The following is a 21,603-nucleotide window of genomic DNA, read 5'->3' on the forward strand; positions in this document are numbered from 1 at the left end:
GAGCGAGTGGAGGTGCTGGGTGATGTGGTTGTGTTGTTGGATGGTGAGGATGAGTCTTACTCCTGTGTTCTGGACAGTATGAAGTTTGGGAAGGAGAGATTTTGTTGAGTCCGGCATAAAGGGCGTGTCCGTATCCAGTCTGTTTGTGATGAGTGCGTGGGAAAGACTGGAATGATGAAGCCTGGCCATACTCGGGAGGTCTCTTTCCAATTCTATGGTTTCCCACCAAACTTAGGCCACATGCAGAATCCCTACTTTGGTTTCCCCAACATGTACCCCCCAGGCCCTATGCTGCTCTTTGCAGGCAACCAGGGCCCCAATTTTCCTTTTTTAGGACGGGGCCACAGGACACGGGGTCGCAGAAGACCAACCCAGCACAACAACGCACAGGTACACTGGGCAGAAGAAGAAAACCCTGTGAGTTCCAACACACGCCAGAAGACAAAAGAGGCAACACCAGGACCGAGCAAGTAGCTAACCCTACCACCCAACCGTCACTGGTATTCAACCTATCCAGCACCCCATTATCCACAAAGGAACAGTCAGTCCTGGAAAGGGGATTGTCATTCGTGCCAACTACCAGACTTGACAAATTCAAATTACATGCTGAATTAGCACAATTCTTCAGAAAACTGAAATTAAAATCTTTCTTTGAGAAGTCAACCCCCGAACCTACACAAACTGACGACAATCCTAACACCACAGGCCTCAGAGTCAAGTCTACCTTCGTCCCTCCACCCTCCACCATCCCTGCAGAGATCACCACATTTGAACAGGCAGTATACCATGACATTGAGAATCTCAACCCAACCAACCATTACAACAACCTGTCATGGGAGGACAGACAAACCATACAACGCCTCCAAAACAACCCCACACTAATAATCAAACCAGCAGACAAAGGGGGAGGCATCGTACTTCTGGACAAAACAGACTACGATACAGAATGTCGCAGACTACTCAGCGACAACAGGAATTACCGCAGACTTGAGCATGACCCAACAGAACGGCTGCGTATGACTGTACACACCCTTGTCAAAAGGGCAGCGGAAGAGGAACACATCTCTAAGCAGGAGGCCGAATACCTTTGCCCTGAGCATACCAGAACGCCATACTTCTATACAGTACCCAAAGTACACAAAGGGGTGATCCCACCCCCCGGCAGACCAATTGCATCGGGTATCAACTCCGTACTAGAGCCACTCTCTAGATCCTGTGACTTCTTTCTGAATCCTCTGGTACAGAAAACCCCCACCTATATTAAAGATACCAAACATCTGTTACAAGTAATCAACAACATCAACTTTGATCCCGACACCCAATTACTGGTAGGACTTGATGTGGAAAGCCTGTACACCAGTCTCCCACAAGATGCCACCCTGCAGGTGCTGCATGACATCCTGGAAGAATCCCCCTGGCCTTACCACACACCGAGGAGCTTCGTACTGGCATGTGCAGCCCTCGCCCTCAAAGAAAACTATTTCGAGTATGATGGCACCTTCTACCTGCAAACGAATGGAACTTCCATGGGCAGTGTTTTCGCGCCAAGTGTGGCTGGACTATATGTACACCACTTCGAAAGCACCAACATCGCTGTGGAATCCAATCCGTTCAGACATCAGATACTGAAATGGCATAGGTATATTGATGATATACTGGTAATCTGGCAAGGCTCACAACATGAGCTGGATAACTTCTTAAATTGGCTCAACAGCAGAGACCCATACCTGAATTTCACCAGCACAGCCAGCAACCATCAACTCCCTTTCCTAGACCTGGAAATAACAGCCAAGGATGGAACCCTAGTAACCACCACTTACTACAAACCTACTGCGAGGAACTCATTGCTTCACTACACCAGCTTCCACCCTCGGCCTCTCAAAGAAAACTTACCCTTTGGTCAGTTCCTTCGGATCAGAAGAAACTGCTCGAATGTGAATGATTATAAATCACAATCAGCGGATCTAGCCACCAAACTAGAATACCGCGGTTACCCAAAGGCCATCATCAAGAAAACCCAGAAGAGGGCCAGAAACCAAAACCGTGAAGCTCTACTTGAAGACATCATTAAAGAAGATGAGGAACAACCAACAACGTGTGTCACCACTTACAATACTGCCTCCAATGAGGTTGCAAAAATCATCAAAAAACACTGGAGAATCATCAATTCAGGACAGAGGAATTGGGAACTACCAAGGTTTGCTTACAAAAGGTGCCACAACCTGCGAGACCAACTAGTTACCACCCGACCTAAACCACCACCAAAACCAGCGGAGAATACTATACTCAATGCATGGGGCATGCCCAAAGTAACAGGACATTACCCCTGCAACGACTGCAGTGTGTGCCACCTCACATCCCACACAAAAACTCTGACCCTGGAACCCAATAAAATCTGGTCCCAAAGGAGCCACACCAATTGTAACTCACGGAATGTGATTTACTTACTCACGTGCACGTGTGGCCTCAGATATGTGGGGATGACCACACGCAAAGTCAGAACCAGGATAACTGAACATCGCAGCACGATGCGATGTAAGAAAAACATCAGCAAATTGACCAATCATTTCATCACCCACTGCCACACACCCAATGACTTTACTTGGACAGTCATTGAGCAAATCCCTGAAAGCCCCATTAACAATGACAAAAAACTGCTCAATAAAGAGCAAAGATGGATATACCGTCTGTCAACAGTTACAGATGGTCTGAACAATGCCATCCCCTGGAATTCCTTGACCAACTTGTGAACTCACAGTTGCCTGTTAACTGAGTACCCCCTGAGCCTTTTATTCCTGAATATTGGGTAGTTTTGCGCCCATTTTTCCACCCAAATACACCCCCTTGATGTAATTAGTCTCTTGATACCCCCGTTTTAATTCACACGTCCACACCTGGTCAGCCTACCAGAGATGTGTCACTTCTGAGCACCTCCAGCATAATTATCCCACGCATGCCCAGAGCTAGCATGCGCACAATACCAGGAGCTCTAAGCACGTGTAATGCCATGCGCATGCGCTAGTCACCAGCGCCACGCGTCAGGACCAACGCTCTCTCCAGACGCATGCGCGGCAATACTATTCCGCCGCGCATGCGCTCTATCACCCAAACGCACCGCGCATGTGCAGAGATTGCCGACTACATCGCGCACTAGCGCGAAGCAACCGGCACACACCTGAGCGCGATTATGACTCGAGATTGCGAGTCTTTCCACCATTTCTTCCCTCTCCAGGTGCCCTGACTTATCCAATCAGTATCAGTATATAAACCGGCAATACCAGTCATTTCTTACCGGTTCTGCGAAGGAGGCACAACAGGTCCAACGCTGGTGCTGGCCAGAAATCCTGTGAGTATGCTGAACTACCACCTCTACTATGGGTAAGCGCTACCTTTTTCCCAACAGGTCTCCTAACCCCAGTGTTCCTACCTTTGTCTCCCACATAGGGCCAACCCCTTGCCACTTCAATAACCTTGAAGCCAAACCAACCAAAAACTAGCGTAAGATATAGACCTTACGCCTCATTCCTGTTTTTCACCTTTTTACCACTGTTGTACAAATACCGTTCTTTTAACCACTTCACTTACGAAGTTCTAGTGCGATCTTTCACCATAATGGTACCACCAGTACCATTACACTTGAGCCGCTTATAGCCTGCACCCATTCGCTATTTAGCCGGCTGTCATAACTTATGATAAATATCTCCTAGTGACTCTTTTCTCCCATGTATGTTTTGTCTTTGTCATTTTATGTTATATGTACAGGTGATCTTGAGAAGGGAATTCCCCCTCTCACAGTTAGATACACTTTAGGGCGTGTAGACACATAGCCTGCACTACACATCCCCTAGTTTTTAATTACACACACCTTTTATCTGTCCTGAAGAAAGCCAGAATATTGATAAGGCACTGGCTGAAACATGTTGACACATTAAGGATGTAGGAGGTCGAAACTCGCCTCTAACGTCCCACAGCCTTATTTTTAACCGCTGACGGAGGCCCATTTAATAAAGTGTTCTTACCCCTTGGTACTGGGACCCCCGCCAAGCCGTTTTAAACTCACGAACTTATCACGCTTCACCGCACACACAGTGACATACCTGCTCCGCTGTAATCAGGCGTCGCAGCACACCCGGGACACGCTAGGTGTCACTGGGTGGGCCCGATGATGAAGCATGCCACCAACTAGGTTGGTGGGTGAGGGCTTTCTAAAGACACCCAGCAGGTGCCACCACCAATTGACAAAACAATACTGAGTCACCATGATGGTTATAATATAAATATCATGCTTTACCCCATTCCTAGCTAGTCTCTTTTTGATTACTTGACATACTCGGGAGGTGACACAAGAACAAATATGCTTACTTGTTAATATAAGACTGAATATAAGTATGATATCGGCAGATGTGAGGCCGATTTATATCCCAGAATAAAGTGAAGACTTGATGAAAAGTGGACAACAATCTGACGACTATTACTTTACTTCTTTTGGGACACTATTTGTGTATGTGCTCAGGGCACAGCTTAACGTTTGAATGTTTTGAGGATGCTGGGTTTACATCCTTACCCTTAGAGCACTATGTACGATTGGATTTATAAACTTAGGGGCACATAGCCTTGTGCGCCTGATTACCCCATTCACCCCCTTAGCTTTCAACCATTTGAAGGTCTTGTGGAGTATGCCGAGGGTGTTGAAGCATGTGGAGGATATGGTGTTGAACTGTCGGTTTATGGTGAGAGAGGAGTTGAGTAATCGAATCAGAAGTGCTGCGACTCAGTAACTATGGGTTCCGGTCTATTTAACACACTAATCTTATATTTAGGGCCGGCCTTGGGCATGGGTGATCTGAGCGCAGCAGGGAGTTGCCTGACTTAATGTCATGCAAGCAGCAGCCTGTTCATTCCACTTGGTGTCAATCTGGTCCCGTTAAAGATTTTGTAATCAGCCCTTAATGAAATTTACCTTTTTGGAGATATTGTTGGGACTAAAGATTTGCAACCGGTGCCAAGAAAACAATAGGCACCAAGTTCACTTGATGCCGGTCCAGGCGCTTAGTGTTTGTTTATGTATGTTTAGCCGACCAGTGCCGGATTCCATCTGTAGCAGGTCAGGTAGGTGTTGGCCATGTGGTTTGGCCTCACCACACAGGACCCCCAACAGAATACACGCACACATTGTGGTTATACTATTGGCAATGGCCCAGAGCAACGATCTGCCCATTTATTTATCATCTCGGACCGAGACTGACCCTCTGCGTGAGGAAATTGATACTATGTAATGTAGAGGCAAGGGGCACTCTACATCTCTCCCATCTTTTCAAATGGTCTTGCATGAAAGAAAATCTGGACACTTAAGCCGGACTCATAAAGTCTTTCAGTGTCTGACTGGGGACCAGGTGTGGCTGAAGACCATACTTCAGGCTCCGGGAGATGTTATCAGTCTCATGACCTTCTTAGTTGCACATGTCCATGTGAGGGGAACGTGGGGGGATTTCTAGTGCTTGCCCTTTCAGATGCTCGTTGAGTTTTACACCTCTGCTGGGAGGTGGAGGTCAGGTGATACTCTTCCTCGGCTTCAGCATTCTCTTCAGTTGGTGGCCACAAGACCTGTTTCCACCGGTCAATGCAAGTACCAAGGCTAAAATTCTAGGTATTATTGTGGACAATGAGTTTAACCTTTGGGCCTCAAATATCCTGTCTTTCGGGGAAATGTTTCGGGATCCTGCGGATGCTCAGGAAATTCCTCCCCTTGATTTCTATGAACCATCGAAGGGTCATTGTCCAAGCACTTGTCGGGTCGCGTTTGGACTATGCAAATGCCCTCTATCTAGGACTCCCTAAATATCTCGTGAGGAGACTTCAAGTAGTCCAAAATTCAGCTGCCAGGGCTATTTATGGACTCCCTAGACGAGCTAGTGCTTCAGACTTGTTGAAGGAATTGCACTGGCTTCCTATAGCCAAGAGGGCTCTCTTTAAAAGCCTGACGCTGACCTACAAGGCCCTTCATGACTCAGGCCCTAGGTACATTAGGAAACGCCTTGCTCTTTACAAGCCGAGCAGAACTTTGCGATCTGCCCCCTTGTCTAAAATGGTTGTTCCGTCCATCAAGCGAACCAGACAAGGGGGGCGCTCTTTTCATTACCTGGCCCCGCGTGCCTGGAATGAGCTTCCGATTTCTCTCAGACAGGCCCCTAGTCTGATGTCGTTCAGAAAGGCATTAAAAACCTGGCTGTTTACCAGTTAACTTCGCTGTTCCTTTTATTCTGCAGTTATGTTTCCTCTTCTCAAGGACCTCTTCGCTAAAGCGCCGGGACACTCCTACTGGAGTAGCCGTTGCGCTATAGAAGAACCCAAATAACATAACAAATAACATAACATAACATTCTCTGAGCGGTCTATGGAGGTTGCCACCTGTTTTAACCATGAGATGTTTCTGGTGATCACCTCCTTGCACTGTGACCATGGTTCTGTTGAGCTTAATCACTTCCCATGCTTCAGTCTCGTAAGGGGTTCAAAACTTTACCCAGGATGTCTGTCCTTCATGAGAACCAATGCTCCGATTTGTAGAGTGGGTTTGCCCGGCGACACTGGCTGGCCTTCTCATTGGTGGCTTTTCTCCGGGATTGTGTAGCTTCAACATCCATGTCTGCCTGTCGCCACTCAGTGTCAGCCAGGATGCTATCCCGTGTCTGCTTCCTAAACAGTAGATTTTCTGGATCCCAGTTCATTGTGCTGTGAGGGATTTGATGGTACGCAGGTAGGAACTTGTGCAGGCAGCATTCAGCATCCTCGCCAAGTTCCAGCCCAATCTTCAGAGCCTGGTTGAGTGTTCTCATGAATCTCTCTGCCTCCCCGTTCGCCTGAGGCCACTGCATGGTGATTTTCCAGTGGCGAATGACCAGAGTTTCTAATTATTCTTTTAATTATTTTTTCTTTGTTCAAGTTTTTTTTTTTGTTGAAAAAACCTTTATTAGTGAAAAAAGGATAGGAAACACAGCATACTGCCTACATCCGCAGTAGGGCCAGCATTGCGATGCATCAAACTTTTAACTGATCTAGTGATGGGGTAGGGGAGTACACAGCAGGCCGCCTACACGTCATAACCACTAACGTATTGCAAGTAAATTGTGTGTATTCAAAGTGCTGGTGCAGTCCAGTCAAGTGAACATGGAGTAGCTTGACAAGGTGTCCTATGTTCTAAAATGAGCGAGGCATATTGGCGAGGGTGGTAGTCAACATACTGCCTACATCCGCAGTAGGGCCAGCATTGCGATGCATCAAACGTTTAACTGATCTAGTGATGGGGTAGGGGAGTACACAGCAGGCCGCCTACAACCTTCCAGGCCGGCCGCGTCAGTTTGAATATCAGGTTGTAAGGGCAGTAATATCATTGCAGTGTCACATTAACAAACAACGACAATGATGTAATGTAAAACGGCCATGACCACAAACGTAATGCGAGTAAATTGTGTGTATTCAAAGTGCTGGTGCAGTCCAGTCAAGTGAACATGGAGTAGCTTGACAAGGTGTCCTATGTTCTCCAATGAGCGAGGCATATTGGCGAGGGTGGTAGTCATTCATTATGGTGCCTCTGCGTGTGTGTCAGTAGCGTGCTCTAGTAAATAGGTTTGGAGGGGACCCCAAATGTCTTTCGGCCGTGATGAGGGGGGCTGAAGTTCAGCATATGTTTGCAATTGTTCTTGGCAGTAGACAAGGTCTGGGAGCCAGTCCTTGAACTTCGACGCCCGTCCTCTGCCCCATCTACAGGCAACTCTCCTCTTTGCAAGAAGGAGCGCAAGGGAAATGTATTTACGCATTTTAGCAGTGAGGGGTTGAGTGTATCCCAATAATGCTGTGAGGGGATCCATAGTAATGTGCAGGCCCGTCATAAGATCTAGAGCACCCAGAACCTCCGCCCAGAAGATCTGTATGGGGTGACAATCCCAAGCCACGTGTTTGCAGTCGGCCCCTTTGCTGCTGCAGCGATTACAATGGTCATTCTTCCAAAGTTTTAGTCGGAACATACGCGCTGGTGTGTAGTACAGGCGATGGACATGTTTGTAATGTATTATTCTACTAATTATTCTATAATGTCATGTCCCTGTAATGGTGGCCTGTTGTCCGACTTCACTTTGTCAGGAAGGCCCGTCATTGTAAATATTTTCTTCAGGACTAGCTTGACTTGGGAAAATGCTGTGGACGACACCACCTCTACCACTGGGAACTTTGTGTGCGAGTCCACTATCACTACCATGATCCGTCCATCCAGAAAGTTCCCAAAGCCAATATTGACTTTCGACTAGGACTGGTGGCTGGGTTTCTCTCTCAGAACCGGAGCCTTGATGGTACACGAGTGTTAGTTGCGTACCTTGTTATTAACCTTCGCATCCATGCCTGGGACCCACCACCTTACCTACCAAGCGGGACTTCGTTTTCGCTGTTTCTTGGTGCGCCAGGTCAACCACACAGACCCATAGGCACTTTGGTATCACAGTCGGCTGCCCACACAGCAGCAGGCCATTTTGCCTTTCAATGAGTTCACTCCTGGTTCTCAACAGATACTGCTGGGAAACTCGCTAGTCCGGTGTCAGGGTCCGAATCCCATCTAGGCAGCTTTGCCATTACCTGTTGGCTAGGGCTTCTTTTGCTTGTGTCAGGCTTCTGTCATTCTTGGCGGCTTCACCTATCTCTTGGAGAGTCAGGGCCTTGGGGCAGGCATCACTCATGATAATATTTTTTTAGGTCTCGCACCTCCGAACCGATCGCAAAGCGATCGTCGCTGCGAGACCCTATTGCAATCGTTTCTGCTTTCAGCGTGGTACGGGAGACAAGAGATGTGAATGCGCAACCTGCCGTAATCGGATCAGGTCGCGCGCGCGTTCACCATCTCCTGTCTCCCCTAGCTCGTACAGCACACAGAGACACACGCGCACGCACGCACACAGACATTCGCGCACACATCCCATCTCTCCCCCCAGTCATCGGGCTCTTTTTACACACGCATACACACGCGCACACACATTCCCCCCCCCACTCACCGGGTTGTTTTTGCGTGTCCCTCTCTCCCTCGGCAGCCAGCGGTCGCCAACAGGCGGGGCTCTCCACACGCAAATCTTCTGACGGGCACAGGAGCGCTCCCGTCAGCTTCCTGTATTTTTGCGACCACGCCCCCATCCCAACACAGATTGCCTGGCTTCCTGTTGAACACAAAGAGCCATCCGTCTGGAAAATGTGGGTTCCCAGGTTCTCATCGTTAGGAACCTGTCGAGTAAACACAGCAACTGCAGCATGAGGAACTTATTTATAGGTTTAACAATGTAAACCTATAAAAAAGTGAAAAATCTAGCACGCAGTGCCGAAATACGCTCTCTCGTACTGGCCTTCAAACCTTGGGGCTGATACCCTTTAAGGAAAATTATAGTAAACCTTGGGCAGGTACCTGTTAGGACATATACTGTAACCTACTTGCAGAACGTACACACAATACAATAAATGACGTGCTTTCGGAACGATTAGTTCCGATTGGGTACGGACGTTTAGTTCCGCATAAAGACAAAACAAAAACTTAACTTCAGACTTTTTTTTTTTTAAACTTTATTGAAAATATCTTAACTGGTCTAAATCCAGAAAGAAAGACTCATGCGCACACTATTCAAAAATGCAAAATCGGCTGTACAATAATCAGGAGGGTCTCTCGCACTCTGGCGATTAGCACTTAGCAGTCACCATGGACGTGCTTTCAGAACGTGAGCTACCGCCGACCAATGTGTCGTCACTTGTGGACTGATACTATACTCGCTGGTACAAGCCAGGTAATTTATCCCATCTTTCCAGGGAGCAGCTTTGCTGGAACTTAAAAGTTATGACGGGGCAGGCCCGAGAGATGGAATGTGCACAGGAGCTCGAGGGGCAGAGATGACGCGGGCATATCTTTAAAATATACAATGAATGAGAAGCAGGACATGAGTGGGGCTTAAGGGCAGGAGTGTAGAGTCTTATGGGCACTTAAAACACAATATTTTGCCAACCAATAAACATTTGTGAAGACCTCAAACACAGACGAGACTGTGTTTTTGTTTGTGTGGGCATGTCAAAATCCAGGTGTTATCCGACAGACTTCACAGAACCAGAATGAAAGCACTTGTACACAGCTATTTACCACACAAGACGTTTTTACGAGGGTGTAACACCCCTGTGAAGCTGCGCTCCTGTGAGTAGATCAGGATAGAAAGCAGCCTTTATCTCAGGTCCACAGTCCACGGCAAGCCACCACCAAACCCGCACGGACAGGATTTGTAAGATGCTCAGAGGACGTGCGCCCGGACTTGTGTCTAGTGTGGCTAATTTAATGGCAAATGTGCACTGGTGCCCAAAGGTGATCACTTCAGATGCACTCTATTTTCGCAGGCTGTAAATAAAGTTTACAACCAAAGAGGGAAAATAGACAGAATCGTCGCACAGTAAAACGGACGCTCCTGGCACCTTTTTGTCTGCCACAGCAGAGACAAGATGGGGACAGCGCGCCTTGAACGCACACATGTGTTTTGCTAGGCGGCTAGCGGACCACAAAACACTATAAAACAAGCATTTGCAATGCAATAGGTCTTGCAGTTGTTAGAGTTTGAGCCATTGGCATTGTAATTGGCAATGCCTTTTATTTACGTTTTATAAACCAATACATAAATAAAAGGCATTGCCATTTACAATGGCAATGGCTCAAACTCTAACAACTGCAAGACCTATTGCATTGCAAATGCTTGTTATAGTGCAGGTTCTTGTCTGACTTTACACCAGGTAAGAGCAGGTTGTTAAATTCCTGCTGCTAATGTGCCTTATCGCCTGTTTTGTGATCTTATCGCCAATCTGGCTGGTCGTTGAAAATGTTGTGAAGTGGTGCTGTCACTGCTTTTTGCATGGGAACGCCTACTCTGCATCTTATTAGCGATAGTTGCCAGTGTCATCTGTGGCGATGTTTTTTGCGGCTGCTATCGCAGGGAAATTGGTGATATCAGATGTTAGCACCAGCTTGAGAATGGGACAATACATTTATTGTGACTTTGGCTGCAATAAATTGCTGCTAACTTGGCGATAAGTCCTTGAGAATATGCCCCTACATATGCTGTGGGTTTACTCTTACTGCATGAAAGAATTTCTAATGTTTAGAACTGAGAAGAAGATTCATAATAAACAATTATCCAAATTGTAAATTTTCCAACGAGCTAAACATGGATATCTGTTCACTAAAAGGGGTAGCAGGTAGGACACCACACTCAACATCACAAATAACAGCACATGATTTACGCCTTCTTCCACACTTGGCCGTTAACATCCTCCTATTTTCTGCTCAGGCACTACACTAAGGACACAAAGTGAAAACAGCAGGCTAAAAACAGGTCTCTCAGAACCCTATTAACTTACTGGCAGATGCATCAAAGTAATGTTTTGCGAGTCCTTAATAGCGAATTTTAAGGAATCGCTATTAAAGACTCGCAAAACGGGATGCATGTAGGAATCTCAATGTTATTAGCGATTCCTTAAGATTCCTTATTACCGATTCGGTAATAGCTAATCGCTAATAAGGAATGGCTTCCCCATTCATTCCTATGGGCCTAAAGGCCCATAGGAATGAATGGGGAAGCCATTCCTTATTAGCGATTAGCTATTACCGAATCGGTAAGGTTCCGCTATTTCAAGGGTGCCAGGGTGTCCAAAGGACACCCTGTTGCACCCCTGAAATGGACCTGTGCACGAATGTTACACACACACATGCCCTAAGGGCATGTGTGTGAGCAACATGTAACTTTGAAAAATGCACAAAAGTGCATTTTTCAAAGTTTTAGCAAATTACCACGAAGTTCAACTTCATGGTAATTTGCTCCCCCTATTAGCGAAATCGCTATTTTTTTGGGTTTCATGCATTGCATTTAAGGAATCTCATTTTGGGATTCCTTAAATGCAGGAGCAATTTAAGGAATCGCTATTTAGAGATTCCTTAAATTGCGATTTCAGCATTTGGGATGATGCATCCCAAATGCTGAAATACCGGGAGCAAACGGCCAGATTCTGAGATTCTGCCCGTTTGCTCCCGGTATTTTCTTTGATGCATATGCCTGTTAATGTCCCAGCCGCTGCCTTCATGATTTCTGTAAACAAGGGTCGTAAGTGGAGTTTTTGGTGTACCAATGGGCAAGCCAAGGGTTGCATATGTTATTGTTTCATAGATATACTATTAATAGCCTTGGCCCACCAATGGCTTATTGAAACAAAAAATCAAAAAACATATACAGAGACCAGCAGTAACATTGATACTGCAGGTAATTTTACAGGTAGTTCTGCAAATACCTGTCTCTGGAGGTAATGCAGAGACGTAACCTCACTTCTGCTATATAGTATTATTTTAAACCTTTTCCCGGACCTCTAGACAAGGCAATAGGCAAGACAATTAGGAAATAGATGCAGTAGTTGCAATCCTTGTGTATCATAGAAGTCATAAACCTGAATATTAAAATTCACTACATACCCATTCATATAGTGGCACATTCATACAATGCCACTATTACTTAGAGGGAGAAACACTTTTTTATTTGTTTTGGTTTAATTTTTGCCAGGCAGTTCCACATGAATTGTTGATGATGATACTGAGTTAATGTAAAAATTCACACAGCGCAAATCTGTAGAGACTAGAGTCACAGGGGATTGGTATGTTTTTGTTAATCTGTTATTCTAAGCAATGAAAAAGTATGGATTAAAATACTGTGATTAATTTTGAAGTATGCATGTTGTACTCTTTTAAATGTTTGCCTGAAATCACAAATTCCCATTCTATTTCACTCATACATAGCAATCGAATCCATGGGAAATTTGCATAAATCCCACCCTTACTCTAATTAGTCCACAGAGGTGATTAAAAATAATAATGGGCAAAAAATATAAACAGAATACAAACTTTTTCAATCCACTTCCAAAGCATATTCAGGCTATGTCTGCTCTGCAGGTGAACCAGAGAAGCATGTAGATTTTGCAGATTTTCTGTATGGTCGAATTTTGTGTGGTTCTCCCTGGTAAACATGGCCCACAGAGTCCAAATCAAATCAAAATGTATCTGCAATTTGCACTTCATCTCAGGATTACTGTCTGCCTTCCTTCCTGTTTTTCATCTGTGACAGGTGGAAGCAGATTACAAAGGTTTACATATTAGCAATGTAATCAACTTGCGCTTACTGCAAAATGAAAAAAAAACCTTATCACCCTGGGGTTGATGACACCTTTTAGTCAAATTTCACAGAGATACCTCCATTGAGGTTTTAGGCTTTCCCAGAATGACACAATTTCTTATCTAAAAAAAGAGGTGTGTCATGCATTATGTGCTATATTTTCATTAATCTACCTTTAGACAAAAAGGGGAATCAAAAGTGAGATGATTTATATGTTATAAAATTGCTTTACAAACCTCCAGGAAGAGTATAGTTTCAGAGACTTTTTAAATAATTGATGCCAAGACAATGTTCAAATAAGATAAATAAAGTTTATTTTGTGAACAAATACTGCACAAAAGGACAAATGAATCATTTATAACAAAAACTCTTTCTAAATGGAAAATGAGTTGATTTGGAAATTATCTTTCTTCCTCTGAATTCATTATTGGAACTCAAGGCAGTTGTTACCACACCATCTGCTGTGCCAAATTTGAAAACCTGCAGAATTTAGAACAAGTAACATAAATATCTGTTTGGTTGGTATAGCATAAACACAGGTTGATTGATTCATATACGTAATTATAGAGATGAAACATGGAAAACGCATTGTAAAACCAAGATAATATGTTTTATTACATGCCTAAAACTAATTTGAAACATGCCCCCAAATAAAATGTTTTTTTTTTTATTAGATCAGAGGTTTGAGTGCTTTCAGATCAACTTTTGCTTCTTTAAATCACGTCAGTATCATTTATGCTAATAATTAATTGGTTGAATCAACAACCTATCAAACAGAATTATCTTGCCAGTCATGCCGGAGTTTTGCTTACAAACATGGAAACTGGGTACACATATGAGCTTTTAACACTTTACAGAAATGAAGCCACAAATCTAAGACATGGACAGTTGAACTTGGATATTGTATGTAAGCAATGAAGAGCTTGCACACCAATCCAAATAACAAGAAAAGTGTCTGTAAACTTCCCCCAGACTTTGCGTTGGTGCTTTTAGCAGTCTGTGTCATGATATTTTTAAAATTTTCTAGTCTACATTGCTCTCTGGACACTGCATGAGACACCATTCCATGCCGAGTTTCTTTGAGCTACAATCCAAATCTCAGGTATAATATATATAAAAGCCTACATTTACCTCACTACCTCTTAACATTGCTAAACCATAATATATATATATATATATATATATATATATATATATATATATATATATATATATATATATATATATATATATATATGGATTAAGTTCTGTTTCCAGGATGAACCCACAGAAAATACGGACCACCACATGAGTTGCAGAGTGTCACAGCAGGCGTTTATTCAACCATTTTGCAGCTTAAATTTGGCATGACGCGTTTCGGGCAAGGTCTGCCCTTGATCACATATATATATGCTGTGCCCCTTTTCTTTTTCGAAGGAGAGAGAAGCTTTTGCATATATATATATATATATATTCACTGAAAAAACCATAGGTTATAGACCATATATAGTTAGGAATTAGCATTTACAAAACCTTATTTTACTCACACAAAACCATTGAAATTCGCATATATAGTTAGTTGCACTAACTATATATCGCGCACCCGCAATCCACTGCTGATCATGTCACATATTACATCATTCATGACATGGTCAGTGACATCACTGATGGCTTCACTGATGACATCTCAAATGACATCACTGATGACATCACTGATGACATCTAAAATGACATCACTGATGACATCACTGATGACATCTCAAATGACATCACTGATGACATCACTGATGACATCTCATTTGACATTACTGATCACATCACTGATGACATCATTCATGTGATAATACGATGAACCTCTTCAGACTCTAATATAACCTTAGATACACTCAGTGTAAACAGACACTCACAGACTGTCACTCATCCATGGAGTTACTCACACACCTAGTCAGTCATGCAAAGAATCAATCACACCTCCATTTCCTCAACTATACAGTTATACACACCTTACTTATTCAAACATATACTAACACATAGTTACTCTCTTATACAATCCCTGATACAAGTTCACAATGATCCATGAAGTAGTGTGGCTCACTGGTTAGAGGCGGCAGACCCGAGAGCAGAGGACGGCCCGGGACCAGGGTTCGATTCCCGGCGCAGCAGGTTTCTGGACCAGGGTCAGCGGACTCGATAATTCTCTCGCCTCGGTGCCCACTCTGATCAGCGATCACACTCGGCAACCCTGGGCATTAGCTTGCCTCATCTTCACTAACGGCCCCACCAGACCGCCGGGGATGCCTGGTCTCACCCTGGAGATACCCATTAAGGGACCATCTCTCAGGGAAGCCAGGAAGGGTTTCGCAGCGGTCGAAGCGCCTTGGGACCCTCCGGGTAAGTAGTGCGCTATATAAATGCCTATACATTTACATTTACATTTACATACAGCCACTCACACATTCACTGGCTCTTATGCACAGTTATTTATATATGTCAACTCTCACATGTACTGTGTTTTACATATGTACTTACTTTGACATGTAGCACTGAGATATCCATTCACTCACCAATACACTCATGCACACAGTCAACCGCCCATACAGCTGTTTCCACATGCACTTTTGAACCCATACATCTAGTGAATCAACTACTCACACATCTATGCACAGAGGCATACACCTCCCAGCCACCCACACACACACTCAGTCTCCCATACAAATACTTGGGCAACCAATCAATAACCCATATAGTTACTCATATAGCTACTGATCAAAACATGCAGCAGTTTACAGAACAACAGACATAATGATGCACAAATTAAGACAGTTTAGTCACTAACCCATGCACTCAGTGAGACACATTTAATCACTCACTCATACAGTCAGTCATGCACCTACTAAATCCTTCATCCAGACACTTATACATCCACTCATTCTTCAATATGTAAGACATATTTTAACTTTACAGAAACATACAGTCACTGGATGTTGTCATCAGTGATGTCATCCGTGATGTCATTTGAGATGTCATCAGTGATGTCATCAGTGATGTCACTGACCATGTCATGAATGATGTAATATGTGACATGATCAGCAGTGGATTGCGGGTGCGCGATATATAGTTAGTGCAACTAACTATATATGCGAATTTCAATGGTTTTGTGTGAGTAAAATAAGGTTTTGTAAATGCTAATTCCTAACTATATATGGTCTATAACCTATGGTTTTTTCAGTGAATTTTCAAGGTTTTGTAAATGCTAATTCCTAACTATATATGGTCTATAACCTATGGTTTTTTCAGTGAATTTCAATGTTTTTTTAATAGCAAATATCAAAAGCTGTAAAATGTATTCTTCTTTTAAAGGAAAAATATATTTTATATGTATTTAATATAATTTTTTTATGTATATAAATTTTTTGAGGGAACGAATTTATCAACTATCATGCTGAAGAAGAGTGTGGGGAAAAAAACCCAAAGAGGAGGACTAAGAGGAAAGAACAATCAGTTCAAAAATACAATTGCTTTAAAGCATGAAATGCTTTTCCATACATTTACATTTAAATAACCCATATTAGAACATACAAAATATCTACAGAGGAGACGGTGTACATTGAATTTTAGACTCTTCATTGGTACCTACATGTTGGTACTTACATCACCCACACAACACAACAGCTCTATTCAGAGCTACCCTACCTCAAAGCACTCTAAAATATTATTTTACTATTTCCCTTGGTTTTCCCCTTGTGACGCTTTCCGGAACGCTACCCGGTGCGCGGATCGGGCGCTAACCGTGCGAAAATTTGAAAAAAAAAGGTTTATTTTTTTACATATATGGGCCTCCTCAGCCACCCTCAGAAAACCTAGGGGGTCAGGATATGTCTCCCGTGCCCCCTTATACCCATTCCCAAGATTGTTTATCCTCCATCTTGTGACTAAATTCGTCCGAAACACAAGATGGCGGACTCCCGTTACGCTACCGGTGAACTACCCGGTTCGCGTACCGGGTAGCGATTCCACCGTGAAAAATCGAAAAAAAAATTATTTTATTTTTTTGCCCCGCGGGGCCCTTTAATAGCCCCCACATCAATCCTAGGGGGTCAGGAGGGGTCTACCTTGCCCCTTTCATTCATTTCCCCCTTCGTTTATTTCCACCTCTTGTCTCTCGATCCTACCGAGAGACAAGATGGCGGCCGCTCCGGACTGTTTAGAATGTTGAGAGTCACCGGAGAGCCAATCCGCTTCTCCTCGCGAAGTTCCGTTACGCGTCTGGTACGCGAACCGGGGCGCTAACCGGGACGCTGTCACAGATATATATATTTTTTTGAACGTTAATTTCTCAAAATCCACTGGAGCACATATCTTGAGACCTAGCAAAGGCACATCGGGCAAACAGTCTCTACAATTTTGCCAAGTTTCATAGAAATCCATTCAGCCGTTCGAGCTAAAAGTGAGTCCAACCGCCCTATGGAAAACTCAATGTTAAAAACACGTTTTGGGACCCCCCTTTTTTTCTCGGCCCCCGCTTGACGAAACCCCCCCCCCAAACTTTCAGGGGACGCTCAGAAACAAAATGTGCCATTTTCCTGAAAATTTCAGCCAATTCCGTCCATCAACGCCAAAGTTATTCAACATAGAATTTTCAGAAATCCCTATTCAAAAAAATCCTAACTATATATACCTACCTGATGACGTCACATATTACATCACTCATGACATGGTCAGTGACATCACTCATGACATCACTGATGACACCATCCAGCGAATGTGTGCCTTTCTGAATAATAAATATGTTTTCTATATGTATATGAAAAAGGTCGATGGAAGAATAAATGTTTAAGTAAGTGTCTAAATGGATGTTTTTTTTCTAAAAAAATTATTTGTTAACTGCCTTATTAAGTGTATCTTAGTGAATACATATATTAGCGAGTAACTTTTAAATATTGAAATATATGTATCAGTGTTTCACTTTGTGTATAAGTGGCTGCATGGGTTGGTGACTGACTCACTGTTTGTATGTGTTTTGAAGACAGCATATGTGCAGGACTGTATGGGTAGATGAGTGTGTATATGTGTGTGTTAGTGAGTGAATAACTGTCTCACTAGTATCTTTATCAGTAACTACATATGTTTTAATCTAGTATATGTGAGTATTGATGTATATAAGTGAGTATATGTCAGAGCGAGAGATTGTAAGAGTTCCTGTTTAAATAAGTATGTGTTTCTATAAGTGATTGTTTAAGAGAGTAAGTATGTGTAAATTTCCATAGAAGTAAAGTGGTAGTGTGTGTATAGTTCTATATGCAAATAAATGGATGTTCAATAGTTTATTTGCATGTGTGTGAGTACCTTTTGGATGACTGTCGGTGTGTAACAGGATGTATAGGTGTATCACTACATATGATGAGTGAGTATATGTATGAGTGACTATATAGAACTGTTGGTGAATGAGTGGATGTGTATATAGATGGTGGAATTACTGAATTGTTTGTTGTAACTGGTATGGGTATCTCCAATTTTTTGAAAATGTTAATTTCTATTTTTGAATATGTGTTTCAAGGCTTACATTACACTGAAAGGAGGTCTGTCACTCTGTCACAAGGATGGTGTCATCAGTGATGTCATGAGTGATGTCACTGACCATGTCATGAGTGATGTAATATGTGACGTCATCAGCAGTGCATTGCAGGCGCCCAGGTTATAGTGAGTCCAACTAACTATAACGTGGAATTTCAATGGTTTTATGTCAGTAAAATTTCCAGCTAACTATAACTTGTGTGAAACCTATGGTTTTTTCAGTGAATTTAATAGGTTTTTTAAATGCTAATTCCTAACTATAACTGGTGTTAAACCTATGGTTTTTTCAGTGAATTTCATAGGATTTTTAAATGCTAATTCCTTTCTATATCGAGTTTCTAACCTACGATTTTTTTATAAATTTGCTGTTTTGTGTAAGTATTAATTATTATTATTTATTTATTTATTTTTTATAAATTTTTCCTGGGGCGCTCTGGGTGCGCGCTCCGGTAAGCTCTCCGGAAAGCGCACCCAGAGCGCTACTTTCGTTCGTGAAAAAAAATATGAATGAAAAGTAAATAATAATGCAAGACATTTAGTACCATACATATAAAAGCATTTTTTTTAAATAAGGAAATGAAAATGATTTTGCATTTCCGTGAAACTATCAAAACATCACTTCGGCGCGCCGTGTAAGCGCCCCCGGAAGCGCCAACGTTCGCGCCGCGTAAGCGCCCCGGAAGCGCCTACATTGGCGCCGCGTAAGCACCCCGGAAGCGCCTACGTTCGCGCTGCATATGCGCCCCCGGAAGCGCCTACGTTCGCGCCGCGTATGCGCCCCCGGAAGCGCTCCGGTGCGCGCAGTGTCAGCGCGTCAAGTCATGTGACCTTAAAATAACACTTTTCATTGGTTGCTAACAGTTTTTTTTACAAAGAATGAAATCCCCACCCATTTCCTTCACTTCTTCTTTCACTTTTGTGACTGAAAGACCTGCCTTTTTGCTTTTGCATCTTTCTGGGTTAATCATGGCTGCCAGACCATCCAGCACTGAAGATGAGTCTGAATTCATCGGCCTGGCCCCATGTGAAAGGATGCATTGCTGGAGTTGCTTCATTTTTGAGACACACTCCAGCAATGCATCACTTTTGCGCTTACAGATACGTCTGAAATACTGACGTATCTGTAAGAACTTCCAACATAATACGTCTTAAATTTAATATGACGCATGAGTAGAAGACTGAAGGCCTCATTTATGAGGCCATGCGTCAATTTAACGCCACCGGAGCGTCACTTTTTGTGACGCCCCAGTGCTGTAAAAAATGCACCTTATTCAGTCATATTTACAAAGTGACGCATCTATGTAGATGCGTCGCTTTGTAAGCCCCTGCGCCACATTATTCCTACGTCAGGTGTAATGTATGCAAAAGGGACGTGTTGACGCAAGAAAGGGTCGAAGAGGTGACGCAGTGAAATCTATGAGATATCACTGCGTCACTTTTATGACACTGTTGCGTCCAAATATTACGCCTGTTTCACAGCAGGCGTGCAGGCCCTTTCACATGGGGCCTGGCCCCATGTGAAAGGATGCATTGCTGGAGTTGCTTCATTTTTGAGACACACTCCAGCAATGCATCACTTTTGCGCTTACAGATATGTCTGAAATACTGACGTATCTGTAAGAACTTCCAACATAATACGCCATAAATTTAATATGACGCATGAGTAGAAGACTGAAGGCCTCATTTATGAGGCCATGCGTCAATTTAACCCCACCGGAGCGTCACTTTTTGTGACACATCAGTGCTGTAAAAAATGCACCTTATTCAGTCATATTTACAAAGTGACGCATCTAGGTAGATGCGTCACTTTGTAAGCCCCTGCGCCACATTATTCCTACGTCAGGTGTAATGTATGCAAAAGGGACGTATTGACGCAAGAAAGGGTCGTAGAGGTGACGCAGTGAAATCTATGAGATATCACTGCGTCACTTTTATGACGCTGTTGCTTCCAAATATTACGCCTGTTTCACAGCAGGCGTGCAGGTCCTTTCACATGGGGCCTGGCCCCATGTGAAAGGATGCATTGCTGGAGTTGCTTCATTTTTGAGACACACTCCAGCAATGCATCACTTTTGCGCTTACAGATACGTCTGAAATATTGACGTATCTGTAAGAACTTCCAACATAATACGTCATAAATTTAATATGACGCATGAGTAGAAGACTGAAGGCCTCATTTATGAGGCCATGTGTCACTTTAACGCCACCGGAGCGTCACTTTTTGTGACGTACCAGTGCTGTAAAAAATGCACCTTATTCAGTCATATTTACAAAGTGACGCAACTAGGTAGATGCGTCACTTTGTAAGCCCCTGCGCCACATTATTCCTACATCAGGTGTAATGTATGCAAAAGGGACGTATTGACGCAAGAAAGGGTCGTAGAGGTGACGCAGTGAAATCTATGAGATATCACTGCGTCACTTTTATGACACTGTTGCGTCCAAATATTACGCCTGTTTCACAGCAGGCGTGCAGGCCCTTTCACATGGGGCCTGGCCCCATGTGAAAGGATGCATTGCTGGAGTTGCTTCATTTTTGAGACACACTCCAGCAATGCATCACTTTTGCGCTTACAGATACGTCTGAAATACTGACGTATCTGTAAGAACTTCCAACATAATACGTCATAAATTTAATATGACACATGAGTAGAAGACTGAAGGCCTCATTTATGAGGCCATGCGTCACTTTAACGCCACCGGAGCGTCACTTTTTGTGATGCACCAGTGCTGTAAAAAATGCACCTTATTCAGTCATATTTACAAACTGACGCATCTAGGTAAATGCGTCACTTTGTAAGCCCCTGCAACACATTATTCCTACGTCAGGTGTAATGTA

At 43.5% G+C, this 21,603-nt stretch overlaps 1 protein-coding gene across 1 annotated transcript in view; it reads right to left on the bottom strand.

Annotated features, from left to right (window-relative positions):
• Positions 1-13,504: 13,504 nt before the first annotated feature.
• The window catches only part of LOC147692454 (uncharacterized), a 175,976-nt gene continuing 167,877 nt past the window's right edge, over positions 13,505-21,603 (bottom strand). Inside the window, exon 14 of the mRNA XM_086938656.1 lies at positions 13,505-13,691. The gene's annotated coding sequence lies outside the window, so the exon portion shown is untranslated. The remainder of the gene's footprint in view (positions 13,692-21,603) is intronic.

The sequence above is a fragment of the Lissotriton vulgaris genome, chromosome 9 (genome assembly GCF_964263255.1).
Source record: "Lissotriton vulgaris chromosome 9, aLisVul1.2, whole genome shotgun sequence".
In the NCBI taxonomy this organism is placed as follows: Eukaryota; Metazoa; Chordata; class Amphibia; order Caudata; family Salamandridae; genus Lissotriton; species Lissotriton vulgaris.